The following is a 14975-nucleotide window of genomic DNA, read 5'->3' as shown; positions in this document are numbered from 1 at the left end:
AAAGACAGGAGGCTGATTGTACATCCTTGCTCATAGTAGCATTATTCTCGATAGCCAAAAGGTGGAAGCAACCCAAGTGTCCATTGAGGGATGAATAAATAAACAAAATGTGATATATATATGTACAATAGAATATTATGCAGCCTTAAAAAGAAAGAGGATTCTGACACATGGACAAACTCTTGAGGATATTATGTTAAGTGAAATAAGCCAGTCACAGAAAGATAATATTTGTTGATCCCACTTATATTAAGTACTTAAAATAGTCAAATTCGCAGAGATAAACAGTAAAATGATAGTTTCCAGGGGCTGGGGGAAAGAGGAGTGGGGAGTTACTGTTTAATGGGGATGAAATTTCACTTAAGGAAGATAAAAATTTTGGAGATGAATGGTGGTGATGGTAGCACAAAAATGTGAACATTCTTAATGCCATTGAATTGTACACTTAAAAATAGTTAAGATCGGGGGCACCTGGGTGGCATCTGATGGTTAAGTTTCTGATACTTGGTTTTAGCTCAAGTCATGATCTTGGGGTCATGAGATCCAGCCCAGAGTCATACTCCATGCTCAGTGTGGAGTCTGCTTAAGAGTCTCTCTCTTGGGGATCCCTGGGTGGCACAGTGGTTTGGTGCCTGCCTTTGGCCCAGGGCGCGATCCTGGAGACCCGGGATCAAATCCCACGTTGGGCTCCCGGTGCATGGAGCCTGCTTCTCCCTCTGCCTATGTCTCTGCCTCTCTCTCTCTCTCTCTGTGTGTGTGTGTGTGTGTGTGTGTGACTATCATAAATAAATAAATTTTTTTTAAAAAAAGAGTCTCTCTCTTTATGTTGGTAAATTGAACACCAATAAAAAATAAATTTATTAAAAAAAAAGAGTCTCTCTCTTTCCCTTTGGCCCTCCTGCTTGGGCTTTCTCCTTCTAAAATAATAAATAAATCTTTAAAAAAAATACTTAAGATGGTAAAATTGTATAGTATGTGTATTTTATAATTTTTTAAATAAAAAATTTTTTAAGTAAATGCAGACTTTAAAAATAAGATCCTAATATGAAAAAAAGAAAGAGAGCTAAAACCAAAGTCCCTGCATAACCCCAGGAGCCACAAAGGACTGCCCTTGAGGTAAATGAGGACTGCCCTTGAGGTAAATGAGGTAAATGCCCTTGAGGTAAATGGACTTTATCAGAAGCAGCAGTGAATGCTGCTGTCAGCTAAAATCTGAAGAAATCATAACCCAGACCTGTACCACTCATGGATATAAAGCCTAAATTCATATTACCTTCAAACTGTAAGAACCTAAATAGAAAAACATACATCAAAAGTGATTCATGGGAGGGGGGGATAAATAGGCAGAGCACTATGACAATGACATTTTAGATACAACACCCAGTTTGATATAGTGATGGTGGATACATGTCATTATACATTTGCCAGAATTCATAGAATGGACAGGACCAAGAGTTAACCCTAATGTAAACTATGGTCTTTGGGTGACAACAGAGTTCATAGATTGTAACAAATATACACACTATGGTGTGGGATGTCAATAGCAGAAGCAACTGTGAGTATAGAGACAGGGGATACATGGAAACTCGCTGTACTTTCCACTGTAAATTGAAGATGGTCTAAAAAGTTTTTATTAACTCAGTAAGGTCACAGGACACAAAATCAATGTACAGAAATCTGTTGCATTTCTATACACTAATAATGAAGTAGCAGAAAGAGAAATTAAGAAAACAGTCCCATTTACAATTATACCAAAAATAATACAATAAGGGGTGCCTGAGTGGCTCGGTCCGTTAAGCATCTGACTGTTGATTTTGGCTCAGGTCATGATCGCAGGATCCTGGGATTAAGCCTCGCATCAGGCTCCCTGATCATCAGAGAGTCTGCTTGTCTCCCTCTCCCTCTGCCCCTGCTGCCACTCATGCTCTCTCTCTAAAATAAGTAAGTCCTTAAAAAATAATAAACTTGACCAAGGAGGTGAAAGACTTGTAGTCTGAAAACTATAAAACATTGATGAAAGGAATTGAAGATGACACGAACAAATAGGAAGATATTTCATGCTCATGGATTGGAAGAAGACATATTGTTAAAATGTTCTACTCAAAGCAATCTACCCATTTAATGCAATACCTAATGGAAAACACCAACAGCATTTTTCCCAGAACTAGAACAGATAATCTTAAAATTTGTACGGACTCCAAATAGCCTAAGTAATGTTGAAAAATAAGAATAAAATTGGAGGTATCATAATCACAGATTTCAAGATATACTACAAAACTGCTGTAATCAAAACAGTATGGTATTAGCAGAAAAATAGACACATAGATCAATGGAACAGAATAGAGAGCCCAGAAATAAACCTACAATTATGAGGTCAATTAATCTTCAACAAAGGAGGCAAGAATATGCAATGGGAAAAAGACTGTCTCTTCAACAAATGATGTTGGGAAAACTGGACAGCCACATGCAAAAGTATGAAACCAGAGCACTTTCTCACACCATACACAAAAACAAACTCAAAATGGTTAAAGACCTAAATGTAAGACCCGAAACCATAAAACCCCTAGAAGAGAGCACAGGGAGTAATTGGCCTTCACAACATTTTTCTAGATATGCTTCCTGAGGCAAGGGGGAAAAAAGGAAAAATAAACTATTGGGACTACATCAAAATACTAAAAGACAGCCTACTGAATGGAAGGAGAAATTTGCAAATGACTTATCTGATAATGGGTTTGTATCCAAAATATATAAAGAACTTACACAACTCACTACCCAAAAACCAAATAATCCAATTTAAAAAATGGCAGAAGACACAGAGAAATTTTTCCAAAGAAGACATACGGATGTCCAACAGACACATGAAAAGATGCTCAGCATCACTAATCATCAGGGAAATAAATCAAAACCACAAGATATAACCTCACACTTGTCAAAATGGCTAAAATAAAAAAACACAATAAACAACAAGTGTTGGTGAGGATGTAGAGAAAAAGGAACTTTTGTGCACTGTTGGTGGAAATGCACACTGGTACAGACATTGTGTAAAATACTAGAGAGATTCCTCAAAAAATTAAAAATAGTTTTGCCATATGATCCAGTAACTCCACTATTGGGTATTTACCCAAAAAATATGAAAACACTAATTCAAAAAGATATATTCAACCCTATGTTTATTGCAGCATTATGTAAAATAGCCAAATTATGGAAGCAGCCCAAGTATCCATCAATAGATAAATGCATAAAGAAATGTGGTATATATACACAATGGAATATTACAAATACTACATTATTTCACAACCATGTGGAATTTAAGAAGCAAAATAAATGAACAAAGAAAAAAAAAGAGAGACAAACCAAGAACAGACTCTTAACTATAGAGAACAAACTGATGGTTATCAGAGGGAATGTGAGTGAGGGGATGGGTGACATAGGTGAAGGAGATTAAGAATACACTTATCTTGATGCGTATTGAATAATATAGAATAGAAGCTTGAATCATCATATTGTACACACTAATATAACACTGTATGTTAACTGTTCTGGAATTTATATAAATAAATAAGTTCCTCTGGAAAAAAATACAAAAACACTAATTCAAAAAGATATATGCACCCTTATGTTTAATGCGGCATTATTTAAAATAACCAGATTATGGAAGCAATCCAATTTCCATTGATAGATGAATGTACAAAGACGTGGTATATATATACCTTACTTACTCAGCCGTAGAAAAGAATGAAATCTTGCCATTTGCAACAAGGAGAGATATAGAGGATATAATGCTAAGTAAAATGAGTCAAAGACAAATGCCACATGATTGCACTCATATATGGAATTTAAGAAACAAAACAAATGAGCAAAGGAAGAAAAAAAGAGAGAGGCAAACCAAGAAACAGACTCTTAACTATACAGAACAAACTGACAGTTACCAGTGGGGAGGTGGATGGGGGATGGGTGAAATAAGTGATGGGAATTAAGGAGTGCACTTGTGGTGAGCACTGGGTATTGTATGGAAGTGTTGAATCACGATGTTGTACACCTGAAACTAATATTACACTGTATCCTAGCTGGAATTTAAATAAAAACTTTAAACATTTTTAATTATATGTTAAAATTATAAAGCACAGGGTCACCTGGGTGGCTCAGCCATTGAATATCTGCCTTCCTCCCAGAGTGTGATCCTGGAGTCCCAGGATTGAGTTCCACATCGGGCTCCCTGCATGGAGCCTGCTTCTCCCTCTGCCTGTGTCTCTGCCTTTCTCTCTCTCTCTCTCTCTCTCTCTTTTTCTCTTTCTCTCGAATAAATAAAATATTTTTTAAAATTCCCACAAGTAGGTAATAATAAATAAGATCTTTTAAAAATAATAATAAAATAAAATTATAAAGCACAGAATTAGAAAATCTCTAAAATTAAACTTAATGAAATAGTTGATAGGGGTAAAAATCATCAATAAATGAAACCACTAAATAAAAGGTTGTTGGAGAACTTTACAATGAAGGGCTCAGACTGTCACCATCTGAACCTACTGATTAATCTTAGCATCACTAGTAATAACACAATTAGATATGCTAGTTTCCTGATTTGATATAATATGGCACTAACTCTGAAGTATTTTCATCAAAAATATTGAGCCTGAGACACTAATTTTGCCTCTCTTAACTTGGTTTATAATGACAGGAGAAAGAGAGGAATAAATTAGATGATCCCATCAGGAAGCGGACAAATTCAGAATGTGGGACGTTCCATAAGATAACTCATCTGATTTATTCTGTAAGTCAATGTCACATTAAAAAAAAAAAAAGAGGGGCCACCTAGGAGCCACATGTCCAACTCCTGATTTTGGTTCAGGTTGTAATCTCAGGCTTGTGAGATTGAGCCCCTCATCAGGTTCCACACTGGGCATGGAGCCTACTTAAGATTCTTTCTCTTTCTCTCCCTCTGTTACTCCCTCCCCCCAAAAATAAAAATATTAAAAATTAATTTTTAAAAAAAGAAGGAGTATGCTAGATCAGTGTTCTCACCAGAGACGTTTTGTCCTGAGGGGAACATTTAACAATTTCTGGAGACATTTTTTATTGTCTCAATGTGAAAAGTGCTACTGGAAACTAAGGAGTAGAGGTCAAGGATGCTACTTAGCATCCTACAATGCACAGGACACCCCACACATGTAAGAATTATCTGCTCCAAAATGTCAATAGTGCCACTGATGAAAAACCCTGTGCTAAAGGAGATTGAAAAGACACAACAATATAATTTAGTGTGTAGGTCTTATTTGGATCCTGATTTAATGAAACCAAAACCACAAAAAGACATTTTTGAGACAGAGAAATCTGAACATAGATTGGGTATTAGATGATACTGAAGAATTATTGCTGAGTATGTGTTGTGTATGATATGTAAGAAAATGTCTATAATTTTCAGAGATTACTAAAATATATAGGGATGAAATGGCACAATGTCTAGGGTTTTCTTTAAAATATTTCACCAAAAAAAAAAAAAAAGATTACATAATACTGTTGACAAAGTATTGTTAAGTCTAGAATCTTGGCGATGGCTTTGTGAGTGTTCCCTCCATATGTGTTTATATATATATATATATATTTTAAAGATTTTATTTTTTTTAAAGATTTGTTTTTTTATTTATTTATGATAGAGAGAGAGAGAGAGAGAGAGGCAGAGACACAGGCAGAGGGAGAAGCAGGCTCCATGCCGGGAGCCCAATGCGGGACTCGATCAAAGATTTTATATATTTATTCATGAGAAACACAGAGAGAGAGGCAGAGACATAGGCAGAGGGAGAAGCAGGCTCCATGCAGGGAGCCCAATGTGAGACTCCATCCTGGGACTCTAGGATCATGCCCTGGGCCGAAGGCAGAAGCTTAACTGCTGAGCCACCCAGGGATCCCTTTATGTGTTTATATTTGATAAAATTTTTATTTGAAACCCAAAGAATATTCTTCAGAAAGAATACTTTAACTCAGCAGAAGAAAAAGGAATAGACAAGAAACAATGAATGTTATTCATGGAGGAATCCTTTTGTACTGTGAGCACCTTCTGTTCAGACTAGAAAGCACATGGTATGAAGCTGATGCCTATTCAGATCCTGAGATGAGCTGCACAGTGGCAAAGCACTTTCAGTCACAATTCAGTGAGAAGAAACAAGGTCTCCCTGCTTACCAAAAGATACTATATATGAAAAAAAAAGAAAAGTATTTTAATGGGTTCATTCTAGTTTGGAAGCTATTGTTATACATATTTGCTGAAGAACAAGATTTTTCTTATTTCATTTTTGTAGTAGAGGCTTTTGAGAAATTGGAATACTCTAAAATTTTTTAGTGTAAGGAAAAAATCACTGGGCTAACAAGGAAGGAATCTTCTAATGTGCCTCTTGTTTCTCTATATTTTCAAAGAGACTATCACTTTTTTTTTTTACATCTCAATTAATTTGATGACTGTATCTCTCAGAATATTAGGGACAAGATGATTTTCTATTTGTGAGTTTCTTTAGCTTGTTATCATCCAAAGTCCAGACACCTTATGTGACCTCATTAGTGTGGGTACAGTGATGGATGTATTCCTCATAATTGGTAGTGATATTGGTGGAAAGTCAAAGCAAACTTGCACTGACCAAATAGAATCCTATGATCTGCTGGAAAGCAGCTATGGAAAAAATCATTCACTTGTATTGCAGGACAGAGGTATAGACCAAAATATGAGAAATTTTCACTAGGTAGTGAGTTAGATGATGCACCCTCAAATGATACATCTAAATTCTAATCCCTGGTACCCCTGAATGCAACCTTATTTGAAACAGTGTCTTTGCAGACATAATTAAGTTGAAAATCTCAGGGTAAGATCACCCTAGATTTAGGATAGACCCTAAATCCAATGGCTGTGTCCTTATAAGGGAAAAGAGAAGAAGCTTAGAGACACAAGAAAGATACAGGGGAAAAGCCGTGTGAAGATGGAAACAGAGATTGGAATTATACAGCTACAAGCCACAGGATGCCAAGGATTGCTAGCTGTCACCAGAAGAGTGAGGCATGGAATGAATTCTCTTTTAGCCTCCAAGAGGAACCAACCTTCCTAAACACCTTGATTTTGGACTTCTGGCCCCAAGACTGTGAGTGTACAAATTTCTGTTGTTTAAAACCACCCAGTTTGTGGTAACTTTTTTTGAAGACTCAGGAAACTAATACAATTGATGTGGGGTAGATTTTCACAGAAATAACCTGATGAATTAAAACAAATGACTCAGATTCTCATATGGTCTTCATTTTGTCATTCATTTATTCATTTTCTTGTTCATTTCTTCATTCGTCTAATATCCATTAATTATGTACTTGGCTCTAACATATTAACTGAGACTTTTTTAGATTCTTTGACCCATTCTTGGTCCAGGTAAATTTGGTTACTAACTTTTTAGGCAGAGGAAAGTTTATTGTAGATATTTTGTACTTCACTTAGAAAGAGCTGTTGTTTCTGGACTCCTGTAAGTTACCTTGCATTCTGCCTAAGAGTTGACCAACAAATGGCAATAACAGAAAGTAAAATGGGAATTTTCTGTTTCCTCAGAATTTCATCTAAGGCCACAAAGTTGAAGATAAATGGCAACAAATACTTCCACATTGGGAGGATAGGTGCTAAATTCATCTATGCAGGATTTACAAAAAGATAAAAACCCTTATCACACATAATCTACAAATGAGAAAAAAATTTGCTACAGAAGGAGTCATTGAAAAGGATTCATAGAAGCAAAGGGTGTTAAGATTTTTTTCCTCTTGGAAACACTCTTTACAGCTGTGCTACATGTACACTGCACAACTACAGGGGGCACCATTCACCCTACAGTCATCAGAAATTTATGTAATGTTAAAACAATTTTCCAGCAGATGGCAGTAAAGTATCTTGAGGAGTAAGGTCCTTTTCCTAACTCACACAAGGTCATAGAGGCTAGTAAAAGCTCTGCTCATTTTCCTTCTTCCACACACTCTCCCCCAAGTTAAGTACGTAGAATTCCAAGAGAATCTTCACAGATATTGGGATTGCCTGCAACAGGTGATACTGGCATTTATTCCTTGAATGAATGCTGGCTGAGTTACAGAAACTCTTAGGCCTACCCCAGGCTACTTACTATCAGAGCAGAGCTGGGAGATCTGAGAGAGCCTGATAAGATTCCCAGGAGTCTTAGACTTAATGCCCATTCTTATCTGGAGAAGTCTGAAGGCAAGAGACTGGCTAGAACTACTATGACAACAAGACAAGGAGAGGGGAGTCAGAGCTAGTTACAGTGTACTTCAAACACTAGGCATGTCAAGAGTGCATAAGCCAAATGGAAACCCTCACTACAGGTAGCCAGTTGTGAATTGTCTGAAAGAAACTTGTCTGAGTAAACTGACCACTGAATGACAGTCACCCCCCAACACACCCCCTCATTCCTCACCTCCACCCTGCCAAAAAGAGAAGATGTACAACTAGAGGACAGAAAAGGTGAGGAAAGATCACCAAAGTTACCCAGAGAAAAGATTACCTTTGGCATCGAAAGGTGTGTGGAAGTCCACCACAGGTTTCCCATAAAAGTGCTTCATAAAGGAGAGACACCTGATCATAGAGGGCATTCCACAGATAAGAGAAAACCATAATAGCACTAACCTTTGCCCATTTACCAGTCATCTATTCATCCTTCCTTACCCTGGAAGTGCCACAGCTGCAAAAAAAGCAGAAGGAAAAAGAAAAGTTAAAGTTAAACTATGTTCTGCCTCCCTTTGTGAGTTCCTAATTTATCAACCAAGCCTAAGGAATTACTACTCACTGTATCTACTTTTGTTCTGTCTGAAGAGAACATAGATTTTTACTTGGTGGTCTCTTCCCCATGCAATTCATGTGCAATAGGGGAAGCTAAACATCCTAACAACAACAACCCACTCTACCACCACAGCACTAGTTCTTATACTCTGACAACTACTTAACATAGCTCAAAGAAATTTTTAAAGATCTAAATAAATGGAAAGACATTTCATGTTCATGGATCAGAAGGCTTAATATTGTAAAAGAAGGCAATTCGTTTCAAATTGATCTACAGATTTAACACAATTCCTGTCAAAATCCAACCTGGCTTTTTTGTAGAAATTAACAAATTCCTAAATTTTATATAGAAATGTGCGGAACCCAGAATCACCAAAGCAATCTTAAAGAACAAAGTTGGAGAACTCATGCTCTGATTTCAAAATTTACTACAAAGCTACAGTAATCAAGACAGTGTGTTACTGATAGAAGAATAAGCATATAGATCAGTGAGGTAGAGCTAAAAGCCTGGAATAAACCTGACATTTACAGTTAACTGATTTTCTACAGGATGCCAAGACAATCCAATTGGGAAAGAATAATCTCTTCAACAAACAGTGTTGGGACAACTGGATACCCACATGCAAAGAATTAAATGGGATCCCTTCCTCATACTACACACAAAAATTTGCTTAAGTTGGATCATAGGCACAATTATAAGAGCTAAAATTATAAAATTCTTAGAAGAAAACATAGAGGAGGTGCCTGGGTGGCTTAGTCCACAAAGTGTCTGACTTGATTTCAGCTCAGTCATGATCTCAGGGTTGTGAGATGGAACCCTGTGTCGCGCTCCATGCCCAGCATGGAGCTTAAGATTCTCTCTCTCCTTCTCCCTCTGTCCCACCCCTCCCCTCTCCCTCTTAGAGAAGAAGAAGAAGAAGAAGAAGAAGAAGAAGAAGAAGAAGAAGAAGAAGACGACCAAAGCACACATGACAAAATAATTTTTTAAAATGGGCTTTGTCAAGGTTAAAAACCTTTGTGCCACAAGAAAGTGAAAAGACAACCCACAAAATGGGGAAAGTGTTAGCAAATTATGTATTTGAAAAGAGACTTGTATCAAATATATAAAGAACTCTTAGAACTTAATAAAGAGAAAACAACCCAATTTTAAAATAGGCAAATGAGGGGTGCCTGAGTGGCTCAGTCAGTTAAGTGTCTGCCTTTGGCTCAGGTCCATGACCGTAGATCTTGGGATGGAGCCTGGACGCTGGCCCCCTGATCAGCAGAGGAGTCTGCTTCTCCCTTTCCCTCTGCCTTGTTCATGTGCTCTCTCTCTCACTCACTCCTTTAAATAAACAAATATATTTTTTTAATGGGCAAATGAACTATTTCTCCAAAGAAAATAAAATGGGGGCAGCCCGGGTGGCTCAGCGGTTTAGCGCCGCCTTCAGCCCAGGACGTGATCCAGGAGACGCGAGATCAAGTCCCACCTCGGGCTCCCTGCATGGAGCCTGCTTCTCCTCCCCTTTGCCTGCGTCTCTGCCTCTCTGTGTGTGTCTCTCATGAATAAATAAATAAAATCTTTAAAAAAAAAAAAAGAAGAAGATAAAATGGCCCATAACACATGAAAAGATGCTCATTAACTATATGTTGAAATGGAATTTGCATATGGAAATACAAATAAAAACCACAGTGAAATACCACTTTGAAAAATAGCCATTAGGGGGCGCTGGGTGCCTCTATTGAACGTAAAACTCCGGATCTCAGGGTTGTGGGATCTAGCCAGACTGAGGTCAATTCCCAGTCTGTTTGGGACTTACTTATTTCACTTAGTATTATACGCACTAGCTCCATCATGCTGTTGCAAATGGCAAGATTTCATTTTATGGCTCAATAATATTCCGTTTATCCATTCATCTATCAATGAACACTTAAGTTACTTCCATTATTTGGTTATTGTAACAAATGCTGCAATAAATATAGAGGTGTATGTATCCCTTTGAATTACTGTGTTTGTATTCTTGGGTACTCAGTTCTTTGATTATTAGATCATAGGGTAGTTCTATTTTTAACTTTTTGAGGAAACTGGCTATACCAGTTTGCATTCCATCAGCGTATGAGGGTTCCTTTTTCTCCACATCCTCATCAACTCTTGTTGTTTCTTGTTTTGTGAATATTGAACTACACTTGCATCCTGGGAGCAAATCCCATTTGGTCGTGGTATATGATTTTTTTAAATGTATTGTTAGATTTGGTTTGCTCGTGTTTTGTTGAAGATTTCTGCATGTATGCTCATCAAGATATTGGCCTGTAGTTTCTCTCTCTCTCTCTCTCTTTTGTAGTATCTTTATCTAGTTTGGGTATGAGAGTGATACTGGTCTCACTGAATGAATTTGGAAACTTTCCTACCTCTTCTGTTTTTTGGAACAGTTAAAAATAGGTACTAACTCTTCTTTAAATATTTGGTAGAGAGGCATTACTTAGTTCCAGGCCTTGCAGAAACTCGGTTTTTTTCTTCCCCTGCACAGGAGACCTCTGCCGCAACCATGTTACACCAGATCATGGGTCAGGCCAAGAAGCATCAGAGCTTGATCCCCCTCTTCATATTTATTGAGGCAGGAGGTACTGGAGCAGCACTGTATATGTTGTGCTTGGCAATGTTCAATCCAGATGTCAGTTGGGATAGGAAGAATAACCCAGAACCTTGGAACAAACTGGGTCCCAATGATCAATATAAGTTCTACTCAGTGAATGTAGATTATAGCAAACTGAAGAATGAAGGTCCAGACTTCTAAATGAAATGTTTCACTATAAACCTGCTTAGAATGAAGGTCTTCCAGAAGCCATCCGCACAATTTTCCACTTATCCAGGAAATATTTCCCCTCTAAATGCATGAAATCATGTTGGTGTATTGTGTTGGGGTTTACACTGAATAATAAATATCTGAAACTTGAAAAATAAATAAATAAATAAATAAATAAATAAATATATATATATATATATATATATATATATATATATATATATATATTTGGTAGAACTCACCTGTGAAGCCATCTGCCCTGGACTTTTACCTATTGAGAGTTATTTGACTACAGATTCAATTTCTTTGCTCGTGATTGGTCTGTTCAAATATTCTACTTCTACCTGCTTCACTTTTGATGGATTATATGTTTCTAGGAGTTTATCTATTTCTTCTAGGTTGTCCAATTTGTTGGCATACAATTTTTCATAATATTCTCTTACAATTGTTTGTATATTGTGGTGTTGGTTATTAATGCTCCTCTTTCATTTGTGATTTTGTTGGAGTTCTCTCCGACCCCCCCCCCCCCACTCCCAGCTAGAGAGTCTAGTTAGAGATTTATCAATTTTGTTGATCTTTTCAAAGAACCGGCTCCTGGTTTCATTGATTTTTTCTATTTTTTGTTGCTGTTATTTCTACGTCATTTGTTGCTGCTCTAATCTTTATTTTCTTCCTTCTGCTGGGTTTATGCTTTGTTCGTTCTTTTTTCTAGCCTTTTATGTTTATTTGAGATTTTCCTGCTTCTCCAGATAGGCCTATATTGCTGTAAACTTCCTTCTTAGAACAGCTTTTGCTGCACCCCAATAGTTTTGGACCTTTGTGTTTTCATTTTCATTTGTTTCCATGTAATTTTTTATTTCTTCTTTAATTCCTTGGTTGACCCACTCATTGTTTAGTAGCATGTTTTTAACCACCATGTATTTGTGCTCTTTCCAGATTCTTTCTTGTTGATTTTCACTTTCATAGCATTGTGACCAGAAAATATACATGATATGACTTTGATCTTTTTGAAGTTACCAAGACTAGTTTAGTGGCCTAATATGTGATCTATTCTGAAGAATGTTCCATGTGCACTTGAAAAGAATATGTATTCTGCTGATTTAGGATGGAGTTCTGAAAAAGAAAAAAAAAAAAAAAAAGGATGGAGTTCTGAATATATCTGTTAAATCCATCTGGTTCAGTGCATCAATCAAAGCCACTGTTTCCTTAATGATTCCTTATTTGGATGATCTGTCCTATGATGTAAGTGGGGTATTAAAGTTCTACTATGAGTGCCTGGGTGGCTCAGTGGTTGAGCATCTGCCTTTGGTTCAGGTCATGATCCCAGGGTCCTGAGATCGAGTCCCACATTGGGTTCCCCACAGGGAGCCTACTTCTCCTTCTGTCTGTGTCTCTGCCTCTCTCTGTGTGTCTCTCCTGAATAAATAAATAAATAAATAAATAAATAAATAAATAAAGTCTTAAAAATAAAGTTCTACTATTATTATATTACTGTCAATTTTCCTTTATTTTTTTAAAAGATTTTATTTATTTATGCATGAGACACACACACACACACACACACACAGAGGCAGAGACAAAGGCAGGGGGAGAAGCAGGCTCCATGCAGAGAGCCCAAGAGGGACTCAGTCCCGGGACTCCAGGATCACACCCTGGGCTGAAGGCAGGCACTAAACCGCTGAGCCATCCTGGCATCCCCTTTATGTTTATCATTAATTGTTTTATGTATTTGAGTGCTCCCATGTTGGGTATATAAATATGTACAATTGTATGTTCTTGTTGGGTTTTCCCTTTAATTATTATATGGTGTCCTACTTTGTCTCTTGTTACAGTCTTTGTTTTAAAGTCTACTTTGTCCCATGTAAATATTGCTACCCTGGCTTTCTTTTAACATCAGTTTTCATGATAAATATTTCTCCATCCCCTCACTTCTAATCTACAGGTGTCTGTAGGTCTGAAATGAGTCTCCTATTAGGCAGCATATAGATGGATCTTGGGGTTTTTTTTAACCATTCTGTAACCTTATGTCTTTAGATTGAAGTGTTTTGTCCATTTACTTTCAAAGTAATTACTGACAGATAATATGTTCATTGTCATTTTGTTTCTTGTTTTGTGATTATTTTTGTAGTTTTTCTCTGATTCTCTCTTCTGTTCTCTTTCATGGTTTGTTGGCTTTCTTTAGTGTTATACTTGGATTCCTGTCTCTTTATTATTTCTATTACTGGTTTTTGATCTGTGGTTACCATTAGGTTTGTATATAACATCTTCTGCATATAGCAGTCTGTATTAAGTTGATCTTCATTTAAGTTTGAGCCTGTTTTTTACACCTCTCCATTTCTGTCACATTTTAGATATATGGTGTTATATTTTACATCCTTTTATTTTAGGAATCCCTTGACTGGTTTTTATAGAAATATTTTTACTGCTTTTGTATTTTTTACTTTTCATACTATCACGATGTTCTTTCCTTTCCATGCAAAGAGTTCCTTCTAGAATTTCTTGTAGGGTTAGTTTAGTGCTCATGAACTCCTTTAGTTTTTGTTGGTATGAAAAACTCCTTCAGGGCACCTGGGTGGCTCAGTCAGTTAAGTGTATTCATTCAGCTCAGGTCATGATCCCAGGGTCCTGAGATTGAGCCCCACATCTAGCTCCCTGCTCAGCAAGTATTCTGTTTCTCCCTCTGCCTCTGCCTCTCCCCACAGCTTCTCTCTCTCTTTCTCTCTCTCTCCCTCTCTCTCTCTCTCTCCTTCTCTCAGATAAATAAATAAATAAATTTTAAAAAAAGAAAGAAAGAAACTCCATCTCTTCTGAATAGAGTTTGGGTAGAGTACTGGGTAGAATTTTCTTGGCTGCAGATTTTTTCTTTTCAGCACTGTGAATATATCATGTCATTCCCTTCTGACTTGCAAAGTTTCTGATCCAAAATCTGCTTATGGCCTCATGAAGTTCCCTTTGTATAACTGTCTTCTCTTGCTGCTTTTAAATTTTTTTCTTTATTACTGCTTTTTATCATTTTAATCACTTTGTGTGTCTTGGTGTGGACCTTCTTGAGTTGGATTTTGGGGTGTCTTCTGTATCTGGGTGTCTGTTTCCTTCCCCAGGGTGGAGATGTTTTCAGTTATTATTTCTTCAAATAAGTGTTCTGTCTCTTCTCTCTTCTACTTCTAGAATCCCTATAATGTGAATGTTATTATACTTGATGGAATCACTGAATTGCCCAAGACTATTTTCAATTCACATAATTTTTTCCCCATCTCATTTGCTCATTTGTTTGGTTACTTTCCATTACTTGGTCTTCCAGATCATTAATTTGTTCCTCTGCTCTCTCAGGCCTGTTATTTTATTCCATGAAATGCATTTTTAATTTCATTTGTTGTGCTCTTGAT

The 14975-nt window shown here is 37.0% G+C and overlaps 1 pseudogene; it reads left to right on the top strand.

Annotated features, from left to right (window-relative positions):
- The first annotated feature begins 11331 nt into the window (after nt 1-11331).
- On the top strand, nt 11332-11741 carry LOC112919819 (cytochrome c oxidase subunit NDUFA4 pseudogene; annotated as a pseudogene).
- The last annotated feature ends 3234 nt before the right edge of the window (nt 11742-14975 follow it).

This window comes from Vulpes vulpes, chromosome 15, assembly GCF_048418805.1.
Source record: "Vulpes vulpes isolate BD-2025 chromosome 15, VulVul3, whole genome shotgun sequence".
NCBI lineage: Eukaryota > Metazoa > Chordata > Mammalia > Carnivora > Canidae > Vulpes > Vulpes vulpes.
This window is presented reverse-complemented; position numbering and strand designations above follow the sequence as displayed.